The sequence below is a fragment of the Temnothorax curvispinosus genome, unplaced genomic scaffold, assembly GCF_003070985.1.
Source record: "Temnothorax curvispinosus isolate PA1 unplaced genomic scaffold, ASM307098v1 QBEX01002996.1, whole genome shotgun sequence".
Lineage (NCBI taxonomy): Eukaryota > Metazoa > Arthropoda > Insecta > Hymenoptera > Formicidae > Temnothorax > Temnothorax curvispinosus.
The window spans coordinates 652,949-665,253 of record NW_020212776.1 but is presented as its reverse complement, the minus strand read 5'-3'; the positions used below and the strand labels follow the sequence as shown (position 1 = coordinate 665,253).

At 42.3% G+C, this 12,305-nt stretch overlaps 2 protein-coding genes across 2 annotated transcripts in view; one reads left to right on the top strand and one right to left on the bottom strand.

Moving 5' to 3' along the window:
- Positions 1–4,868, bottom strand: part of LOC112452142 (LIM domain only protein 3-like) — a 77,388-nt gene extending 72,520 nt beyond the window's left edge. Inside the window, exon 1 of the mRNA XM_025012215.1 lies at positions 4,351–4,868. The gene's annotated coding sequence lies outside the window, so the exon portion shown is untranslated. The remainder of the gene's footprint in view (positions 1–4,350) is intronic.
- Positions 1–12,305, top strand: part of LOC112452145 — a 200,304-nt gene that overhangs the window by 91,950 nt on the left and 96,049 nt on the right. The gene's annotated exons all lie outside the window — the stretch shown is intronic.

Below are 12,305 nucleotides of genomic sequence, written 5' to 3'. Positions count from 1 at the left end.
ATATATATATATATATATATATATATATATATATATATATATATATAAAACGGGGAGATAAGGAGAAAGAAAGTATGTATAATATATGCCTATTAAAATGTTCGATGAGACATTTTTTACTAAACAGATCGTATGAAATGTCGATGTTGCAACAATCGCGCTCTTTCTCCGGATCAACTTTCGACTGTCAAATGTTTTTATTTTGTTTTACACGCGCCAAAGAATTCGAGCCATCGCGTCGAGCCGAAAATTCCGTCCCGGGTTTTGCGCCGGTCGTTGTTTCGACTGCCGCTGGCCGGACTCGACGGGCTGCGGCGCAATTAAATTAAATGCTTCGGATTAATTGTTCGAAAGCAGTTAAATTAGTTGCGTTTGTTTCGCTCGATTTTTGCGCAATCTCGCTGCGGAATGCGTGAGATGCACGCATCGGGGGAATTTCGTTACCCGCGGCCCCTCGCGCGTTATATAGCTCGGTGCCCTGCGAAATCACCGCGATGCAAACGTATCAACGCGGAACGATGGCGTGCCCCGAAAAATTCATTTGCAAAAGCCGCATTCGACGCGCCTTCGTCACATCGAGCGAGAGGGAATACGGCCGGCGATCGACGCAACGCGCGCACATTTTGTCAGTGCTTGATTAAAAGCTTAAACGGAGTCGACCCAATTATTAATGTAATGCACAATGGGCAATGCAAATTTCACAATTATAACAACGAATTTGATGTATAACATTGAATTTTAAAGCATCGTTGACCAGAATTTAAACCGCTAAATGCGAAATTTATAAAATCAACCTATATAAATCTACATTTCTCTCTAGTTTCATATTTATTTTAAATACAATTTAACATACAGTATTTATTCTCACATTCGATATATCACACATTGAATATCGCTAAGAGAGGAGGAGAACTCCTGAACGGAAAAAAAATTAAAAAATCGAGATATAAATGAGACTTTTCTGCATTATCGTTTCTGTCTATGGGGAATTGCAATTTTCCTTCGATACCACGGCGAAGATCCCCCTATTACACGCATACCGGCAGCCACTGAAGACCACCCCAATGCCCCGTCTCGGTGATATTCGACCGGCCAATCCCCGTCGAGAATCGCGCCCGGTCTGCCGAGCAGCCGAGAGCTGCATCCTAGAGTGCAGCTGCAGCGCCGGCGCGGGCGCGGGCGCGGACTCTTGAGCCGCATTGCTCGGATTCTGGCGAGGATGCGTCTAGGAGCGAGAGGTTGACGAGCTCGCAAGTAACGCACCGGTAGAGACATGGTCAGACTGGCATCCGGCCGCAAGCTCTCGACCTCATCGCAACCATACGCTGGCCCTCCCCGAGCTGGTCCTCCACCCGGCTTTCGAGCTAGTTTCGCCCACCCACGTAGACGGAGAGACGGATCCTATGGCTCTCACCCTCCATCCTCCCCTCGTTCCTGCGAAGCGGGAGCGTGCAACATGTCGAGACATTCGGGACACGACGGATCGAGGAGAGATATGCATCATTTGGTTACCCGACTGGCCGACTAGGCGCGTCTCCGATCGGCGTGCCTATATACAGATGCATATCCTCGATCGGATTGGCCCGGGCGATCGGTATGCGAAAGGGTCCTCCAGTCAAGATTTTCAGCATAACTGCGCGAGCATGCCGCCCGGATTCGGATCCACGAGTCTGCGTTCCGATATGTCCGCGTGTCGGCGTGCCCGTATGCACTCGTGTGCTTCGTTACCGGAGAACGTTACGTCGCTTGGTAACCGTAATAGCGGAAGAGTAATAGGGGCGCTAATACGAAATACCGTATCGGCACATTCGTATTGAATGTCGCATATCTCAGCTTTTAAAACACTGTCGTATCTGGAGTGCTTTTAGTCCGTGTTTACCGCATATCCTTAAAAAATCTGTGAAATAACATCACGAAACTGTGAAAATCGACTCGAGCTGCGAGAGAATCTATCATATAATTTGACTTTTATCTATTAAACTTTTATGTAATCCCAATAGGATGTTTATGATATATCAAATGCTTGCAGCACGATGTAAGTAGTCGTCGTTTATGTCGACTATCATTTTTAAGAACCGCGTTTTTACAAGGCATTCTCTCGTCCATTAATTCTGAAGTTTACTTTACATTTTGCCGATTTTCCGAAGGGGCAATGATCTTTTCTTTTTTCTGTAAGAGCGCCAACACTGATACGCAATATGCGGATCGGTCGTTCGTCCGGTAACGCGCATTCCCGACACCGAAATTGCATACCTCCGTGTACGCGCACATACGGGTTGGAAACAAACGAATAGGGTTGTTCGAACGCCGTAAAGGGTCCGGTGGGACGAGGCGCGCGTGGAGACGCGGGGGGCGGGTGGGGCTGGGGATTCGCGCGGGGGTTGTAGGGAGCAAAACGGTGGTGGATGGTGGTGCCGGTGACTCGGTCGCGCGAGAGAGCGAGGGGTTTGGGAAACGTAATCGCTCTGGCCTCCCTCCCCCCGCGCCTCGACGAACTACCCCTCTACACGCGTTTCGTCTCTCTCTCTTTTACCCTTCCCACGCCTCCGCTATTTATTGCTCGCACTCGGCCGGTTCACAACATAAATATGTTACACCTATGGCCGCACCTATTGCACCGAGTCCACGAATTCCTTCGCTCCCAACCGAACGAAGAAAGAACATCGTCGAACTGGTGGATTGGTGTTTTTGGGAATTGGCTCGTTTACCATGCGGGATATCGTGTTCGTATACCATGAAGCAAGATAATGAATTTCAAAATTTCGTCATTAATAAAACGATTATTTGGTAATTTCGTTAGGAAACATACAAAACGTACAAAGTCCTCTTAGTGTGTAGAGTGCCGTGTACATGTCTTAAATTTATAAATTGAAATTTTATCCACTTTCTCGGTTAACCAACCACTAGCTTTTTTTTTTACAAACATTGGCAAAAATCAGTAGTTTGAGTTATAAACGATAAAAAATAGAAGATTTCTCTAAAACTTAAGGGGTCTAAAATCATACTTTCCGTTTAATTACAAGTGAATTTTGCAAGTTTACAATCTTTAATTAAATACTATTGTAATGCAAGAAATGATTTTCTTAGATATCTTCACTAGAACAAACGCGTTTCTAATTTTATACAATTTTTGCTAATCTTATAATAATTTTCTAAATATTTCCTTTTTTTCACAGCGCAACATTAAATTGAAACAATTATACAAAAATAAATTGACTCGTTACAATTCTTGAACATTATTGACTCTAAGAAAGCAAGAACATTAATTATAAAATAAAATCTCTTTTCCTCTATCGAATAAATAACTATTTTTTATTAATTAAACTCAATATCGTAAACATGTAAATTATTAGATATTATAAACTATAATTCTCTTTCTAATATAAAAAGAATTTAAGATCACTCTCTCTTTTCAGGTATGAAAGGGAAAATTCAGATATTATCTATTCGTTATTTCGTTTCATTATTCAGAATATATTTTCGCCTTGTTTTACGCAGAAAATTCCCTGAAACTTTTTTAAATACTTTCGTTACACCCTCAAGAAATGCTTCTCTCAGGATGTACGAACAGAGGGTGCCTGTTTGAAGGGCGGTAGCATCGAGGGTTAAGTTTCAAAGATAAAAGAAGGACCAACTGTTGAATATCGGCTTCAAGCCGACATCGACGCCTATTATACGTCAAACTTTCTTACATGTACCGTATTATATTCTAAAATCTCATTTGCATGTTACATTTTTATATAAAGATTTTTATGTAACTTACAAATACATTTCACATATAATGCTACTTATATTATTACTCATTGTGCGAACCAAGTAGATTTTGTAAAACATTCTGTTTAATTTCTCATAACTTTTTCTTTATTTAGCAAAATAATCAATAATCAGTAAATTATAATATAACATAAAAAAACAATATCTTTCAAAATTTTTGCATAATTATTATGATATTACTATTAAAGTTTTACAGACATCTAAAGGAATACTAGGATGTTATGTACTAGAAGTTTCCAAAAGTTAATTAAACATTTAGTGTATCTTATTTTTAATCATTTTTGTCACGTATGATATTTCTATTATTGTACAAAAAATATTAAAATTTCAAGCTAATGTATTTGTTCTGTTATTCATGCACATGTGCGTTTGCTTTTAAAAATATTTTATCCTTAATATATGAATGTTAATTATCATTGACAGCTATGAGAAATTATGTTTAATACGCATATCTTTGATTACGCACAATGAAATGCAGATTAAAAGACACAAAAATGTTTTTATTCAATTTTCTATTGTATGAAAGCGTAATGCTTTGATGTGAAATAATATTAAGTAAAATAATTTTATAATTACCTCGTCCGTCACTCGTTGAAATCTGGTCTTGCCAATAGCTCTTGACTCTCAGTGAAGATGAAAGAGTCGATCTCAGCGGGTTTATCGAAGCACAGTTAAATCTCACGTCACAACGGTACAATATGACAATATGACAGTGAGTCAATTGATCATTTATATAAAACGCGTCGAAAAGTATAAAGAGGGATCCGAGGAGAAGAAGAGAGAAAGATAAGAAACCGAGAGGGAGGGCGAAAGAGCAAGGGAGTAACGGAGTAGTCGAGAGACCGCGGTACAGAAAGAAGCTGTTCAAGGAGCTCGCGTGAAAAGGAAACGGGGATTCTCCGCGATGAGGAGAGACACGCTCTCCGCTCTCCCCGGCGAGAACACCGTCGCTCCGACTCCTCGCAAGCTCTCTCGCAAGCGCCCGTTCTCGCGCGCGCACCGGGCTCTCGCAGCTCCGCGAATGCACGTGCAACTCGGACGCGTGCCACGTGGTGTTTGGTCGGAGTGGCTCGGGCACGAAAGCCGGAGCCGGAGCGGCGAGCTTGCAAGCTCGGCGGGCGCTTTCATTGGCCGATGGGTGGAAACTGCGCATGATTGCGGGTGTGGCCCGAGCTTGAGGGGCGGAATAAGCTCGGGTCGGTGATAGGACACCCTGAAAGGGGGCACGTCTCCATGGGTGGGCCCCGGGTGCCCCGGTCGCCACCTCGCCACCCCCTCGTGGCTCGGAGCTTTTTCCTTAATCTCGTAACGAGCGCGAGAACTGTTCTCCCGTCCGAGTCTCGAACTTGCGAACTGGCTTCTTCCGCACGAACGGGCGTGCTCTTTCGAGGCGATGGAATGGCGGCACTCGAGTGTTCGTTACCGCGGAGGAAATCATGCGGCGAACGCGGGGATTAAAACGTCAAGTAGTAACGGCAGTGTCAAATCGGACATCGCGGCATAGCTGTGAGAGCTCAAGCGTTTTTCAAGTGAAACATTTTCTGGAAAGACCGATATATAAAATACACATTGAAAAGTGAAAGTTGTGTAATTTATTACGTTATAGTTATAATTTTTTTCATGTTTAAAATATTTAGTATATTAGGCAGTTTACTGTATTAGGAAAATTAGCCAATATATTATTTGTAAAACTTTAATTGTGTAAATCTTGAAATAGTTAGTTTAGCTATTTATAGTTTCTTAACTAGAAAAATAAGAAAGGCAAAGAATGAAAATTTCCAATGAAATTTTCAATATAAAATGTGGTTTATGAAATAGGTGAAAACGATATATACTCGAAACGTTTACCTACTAAAGTTTCTATTTTTTCATACATACGTATGGTATGCATATATGTATACACACATATATCCATATACTCTCTACAAAATACAGGAAATATTGTTTCAAGTTCTGTTGGAAAATGACTATATTAGCCTAAGAAAAAGTGCAAATATTGATTGCAATGGTGGTACAAAATAGTTTTCTTTTTTAGCAACAGGTGGAAGATCTCAAAGCGTGTACCACCAAAAAACATATATATATATATTATACGTATTATATGTATACACACACATATGTGTATACATTACATATACAGAGAAAGATGGCGAGAGGACTTCAAAAGAACGGAGGGAGAGAGAAAGTGCGAACGGCCGATTTATCAAAACGAAATTCACGCCGGAGCATTCGAACAGGTTCGGATACTTGTGCGATGTTTGTTCGGTCGTTAACAAATGCGGACGGTTCATGGATATCTGACGCGAGGCCACGAATCCGCGATAAAGCGAAAGTCTAATTACAGCCGGCCGATAAATAAATCGGACTGGCTAAACAGCTTGGCGAGTCGGCCAGGAATTTGATTCGGGGGACAAGGGTGATCCCCATCGCGTATTTACATGGTATATCTACCGATCGGTGTACTCGCCAATTTTATCCATTCACTCTCGGCAAGGTGGTATTTGCGTTGAAACTGCCTAACGCGATGTATTATCGATTATGGCTCGGATTTTCGAGGTCGACGTTCCATCGATTCAAAGATGTTCTCATCACGAATTTCAGTTTGATGACCCGTGCTAGAAACCTATTGATATAGAGTTTATTGACCCATTAATTAATTTAATATAACACAACGACACTACTCAACGCAATAATTATACACGACAATACAGGAATTTATTATATATACTTGCGTTCGCCAAATATTTAAAGATAATCTTTAAATATTGTATAAATATGCTTGAAATTGTATCTCACGATTACGACCGTGAAATGGATATATTTTTTAAAGAAATTAAAAATATTACATAATCAATATCAATCAGCGAAGTAATATACTAATAATTTTAATCCATTACGTTGCTAATTAGCTCATGATGATAAATTTTATATCTCTTTATCGCAACAAAACTATTGATTTATTCTCGAATCTGAATACGTATATAATAATGAGACTCAAATACACGTGCATCAAGATAGACAGCGATAAAAACACGAAAAATATATTTATTATTATGTAAGTAGTTGTAATAATCTTTTGTCTAAATTTAGAATGTCACATTCGTTAACGATCGAGCGGCGTCTTGTGCAAAATTGAGGGTCTAGGAAGGCTCATTTCGGTATGCCATCCACTAGACGCCGGTACGTGAATGTTTAACGGTCCGTCGTCTCGGCGGCCGCCCAATTATATGACGTCAATTATTGATTAATTGCAATTATAACGCGAACGGTTTCGAGAGGGCCCGATACGGATATAACGATCGCCATTTCATAAATTCGCAATGACGTGAGAGAGCGGGCGAGCGCGGGCGCCGCTCTCCGCGCCGGCCTCTGAGTGACGTGTCATTTATCGCATAACGCGAACGTTTATGCGCATTCGTGTCGCATAATTGCAATTAGAGCGGAATTCATTTACATCGACCGACATTCGATTTGTTCCGAGAGAAAGCCCGGGATTTACACGCGCCCTCGGCGCGGCGCAGCGCGTGGTGGACGCGCGCGAGCGTTCGTGTTAGTAGTCGTGTCGGGATTTATTTCCGCGCGCGTCAATGCTGCCGCGACAGTTCCGCGATGTAAATAGGATTGGATTAGCCGTTACCGACCGCCCTCGCGAACGAGTGGGAGAGAAAGAGAGGAAAGATGGGAGGGAAGTGCCCCTCGTTACGCGATAACGATGGAAGATAAACTACTGAAAGCCGCGACAAGAAATGCGCGGCTCGATATCGCGCGACACCTCGTAAGAACGCAAGACAAAGCACTCCTTCCGAAAGAATTATATTTCGATTTGATTTTTGAGCATTATTTTTGACAAATGATTTTTTATGCTTCTCTACCTTTTACTTTCAACACGTTCTCAGTTTATATATTTTTTCAGGAAACACAGATGTTGGAAGAACTCGAGGAAAAACTTTAATTATTACATACGTTATAAGTTTAAATTTATATAAATTTACATACATTATTACTTAGGATATAACAATAAATTTAGGATAATTTTGTTTTCAACGAAAGTAGTCGAAGTAAATCATTTATCGCACCTCATTTTCCGTTTATCATTATTAAATCTTTTTATCAATCTAATTGAAATTGTATTAAAGAAAAGGTGATTTTAAAAATTAATTGAGAAATGTGATTTCGTCATTTACGTTCTCTTTTGAAGTTGAGTTTGAGAGGAGTCCCACATTTTCGATGATTCTATTCAAGAGCTGTTAATTAATTGAAGTTTCCGTTAGACAAAGATTAATTTTGAAGTGCGACTGAAAAATTTGTAACAAAAACGACATGTAACGCGCACTCTATGTGTTCAAGGAAGATGATTGATGACTAGTACAAAACGGGAAATCGAGTTTACAGCGTGAAATAAAGTACTGACGTGCCGCGTTTTCAAATTGTTTCAGTCTCCGGTTGCGAGACTATAACCCCGACGGCCGGGCAGTGCGCAATGCGAAATTTTATACCGATTTTTCGGAAGCCGCGCCATTCTACCGTCGCGTCGGGATTAAAAGATAATACCGGCGATCCAATTTAATCGCACGATTGACGGGTAAACAGACACCGCACGGCGCCGTCCTTCGTCCCTCCTCCACCCTTTTAGGACAAATCGTCCGTGGCGCGATGCCCTCGGACCTGGTAGAAAATATAATTCAGAGATATTTATAGCTGGATTACCGCTGGAATTGGGTATCTAATATACATGACCAAGCTACCGAGTCGCACGAGTTTTAATTGTCCTACCGAAAAGCCGGCCTTCCGGAGAATATCGATATGCGACGATCATCGGACGCGCGCGGATTTCTATGAACGTTGAGTTACAAATGACGTTGACGCGATTGACACTACCGTGGATGAATGTCAGATTACACGTCGCGAGCGCTCGCAATCGCTACAGAGAGCACACTGGACAAGAGTTTCTCGGCGGCTTTGCCGAAGGATTAGTCGCAATTGATAGCCACGAGAATGGAGGGACGTTCCCGAATTTGTTCGCCGCTCAAAGAGCGACCGTCGGTGAATCCGTAGTTGCATTCTTGCTCGGGTTTAAATTAATATTTCCGAGCACATTATAACTTTCGCGAGCGACTGCAATTACTTAACTTATTTCTTTCAATCGCAATCCCAATAAAAGATTATAATTAATTTTCCGTGGAAATTTAAAACGAATCTGCGACGATTAAAATCGCATTCTAGTAAATGCGCAATTTAAATTGCTTTATCGCTCAACGATTTATCGATATTAACGGGGAGAAGATTCGTTTTCAAATTTCAAGCTTTTCAATATTCCCGATTACTTGGAACGGGGTCTCCTGTTCAAAACTCGGGGTCCATCCCGAAGCGGCAGTCATGTCGCGACCGGTTCGCGACCGGCGCGGCGGGAAAGCCGAAGCGCAGAACGTGCCGAATGCGAAATTAATTGGTGCCAGCCGGCGCGGCGTGCGGCCTCACCGCGGCGGGCGCGCAGGGTAATTTTGATCCGGATCCGGGGAGTTAGTGCCGGGACGGTGTACGGTGTCCAGTGTCCGCCGCTTCGGACGGACAACGCGGCTCGGCGCGGTTAGTGCCGGTCCAGATGTCGCCACGGGCGTGACGTCACCGGTTAACTACCCTCTCGTGGTGGTAGGCACCACCACCACCATCACCACCGGCCACCACCACGCCGAAGCGCCTTCGCCCGCTCTCGTCCGACGGACACGATATGCGGGGATGATTCTGATTAATTACCGATAGTTACACAAGCTGACGCCGCTCTCCCGTTGACAACCCTCCACGGTATCGCCGGACCGCCGGCTTTCCACCCCTTTCCGCCCCGACCCGTTATCCGAGAATCGCTTTTTTTAAATCGACCCTGATATCTCGTCACAAGTTCTCCGTTGCGTTTTATATAATCGGTATTCTTTACAAAATTTTAAGTAGACAATTTGCGAATTAAACTTGAGAACTCTCTTTAATCCTCGATAGAGAGATAAGCGTATCTATTTTTATTTTATATTATATTGTTTTATATTATATATGAACCGTGTTAAGCTTCTTCGAACGAAATGCGAGGCAGATAACGCATCTAGCTACGCGAGACCGCTATAATATATCACCTCATGATATTCTGATTCTCTCCACTGTACACCGTACATGCAATAACGCGGCGATTTATTAGAAGCGTCATATATCGGATGGATCAAACAATCCGTTTACGTCTGATGTAGATTTTTCGGTGCGTGTCGCGTGTACCCAACGTTCATTTATCGATTCGCCGAGGCTTAATTCATTTCGAGGGTCGCGGCGAGGAGGGGTAGGATTGTTATTCGAGAAGGGATGAAACGATGCGAGCAACAGTGCCCCTCTCTCCGCCGTTTCCCGCCCCCTCGCCGACGACGCCTCTTGCAACCAGCCCCGCATGAGGCGCATCGGGCCGCAGCCGAACGATCGGACCGCCAATATTTGGCAATTACGAAATATGAGTTTACATTTAATAATTGCGGTAAACACCGGCGGACGCGTCGAGTGGCCACAGGGGGGTGAGTCCGACGAGATACGGTCGCGACCGCGCGCGCCCGCGTTCGGGATAAATTCCGATTTACTCCCCTTTTCCTCGTCTGCCCTCTCGTTCCAAACGATATACATTATTATTATAGACGGTTGCTGTTGCACCTTACCGGACACCCTGGCTGACGCGGACCCTCCCGCTTTCCCTTCAACCCTTGTGCAATTTTGTCACACTTCGTGAAACAAATCCAATTTTCCTGTTTTACAATATTTTATTTTGTCGAACCGCTTATTAATTAGCAAAATGCAACGATGTCATCTATAGGAAAATATTATTTATTTATATTTATATTTCTATAGCTTTTATATAGACCAAATGTATTCAATAAATATTTTGTTGTGTGTTACACGATTAATCAACAAAAATATTTCTATTGCTAATATATATACTATAAGACGTTAATATATGCATGCCTATATTAATTTGCAATTAAACACATGTATTTAATTTATCTTTTATATTCAGTGAAATTTTTACGTTTCGAACTTTTCTCTTCTGTAAAAATCTTGAAGCTTTGCTTAACTGATGACTCTGAGAGCACGATGAAACACATTCAAACTATAGAAAAATTTCATATTCAACTGCATACAATATCATGTTGAACTACTGGCAAAATCGAACTCGCGTGAGGCGAAATCTGCGTCTGCGGGTGCATTGTCACGATCGCGAGTAAAGATAAGTGTGGGAGGAGAACAGCCCGTCTACGGAATAATTCGATTAATACTATCGCGAACTCGCGGGACGCCACGCTGAACAAAGACGGCAGGTAGCAGTTAGGGTTGGCGTTGCGAGTTGGGTAACGCGGGGAACCACCGCGCGACAAGCCATTAATGACGATATGATCGATATTAGCAAATATTTCCCACGGGGCGTCACGCCGCGCGACAGGTATTTCGCGATCGTATTTGCGATCGGCACCGGTTATATTATCGGCGGCGACATTTATTCAAATGTAATATCTCGCGTTCGAACGAAGATTACCTACCCGGAAAATGTGTCCCACAGGTATACACATCCTTCTTCCTTCGAATCGCCCTTCTTGCCCTGATCTCGTTGTCACTCCAGCGAAAATCCCTACGGCTTGTATATATATACAAAGAGAATATTAATCAAAAGTTTTCTGCATTCGATTTTCTAAGATTAAAAGTAAGGTAAAATGGTTGCCAAATAAGATAAAATTGCCAAACTCGGAGAATGTGTGTTTTAAAGATACTAAAATTTAGCCTCAAAGCCAATACATTTGCATATCTACTATTTTATAAATAGTATATAATTTCTTTTACAAAACGCGATAATCACATAAGACATTTTTATTATTAAAAGATTTCTATTCATTATTCTATCACAGTTATTATAGTTTTCCGACTGTTTGTATTAAAAAAAAAGAAACAGTTAACAAATAATCATATATCCCATAAATATAAAACAAAATTTTGAAGCGTTGATTATTCATAAACCTTGTTTTTAAATCCGTATTTTAAACAAATGGAGATTTTTGTAAAGTTTTCTATGTATGTAACATATTATTTCCATTTGTAAAATATAGATTAGAGATGGCATGGAAGAGTAAGCTCTTCAATTGCTTCTTCTTTGAGTATCCATTTCTCTCCGTTCAATCCTACGCACGCACGCACGCACGCACCGCGCGCGGCGTATGCCCGCTCGCTCATTCGTCTCGCCAATCCCCTTCTAGTTAGTGTCCGACGGTAGTTGAAAAAGTTCTCAGTCCGTTCTCTCGGCGCAAGCTGTTCCACGCAAGGCACTCGCGCCTTTTTCCAATTTCTTAAAGAGCCGCGACAATTTATGTGAAGCCTGTTCATAAAGTATGGCAACCCTCCCGCCGCGCAATTCTCCCTCCTGCCCCTCGTCACCCTTGCGGGCCGCAGCGAGCCCGGAGGGAGCCACCCCCGGTCTCTCTCGGCGGAGTTCTTAAAAGTTACTTCGACTCGTGTTTCTC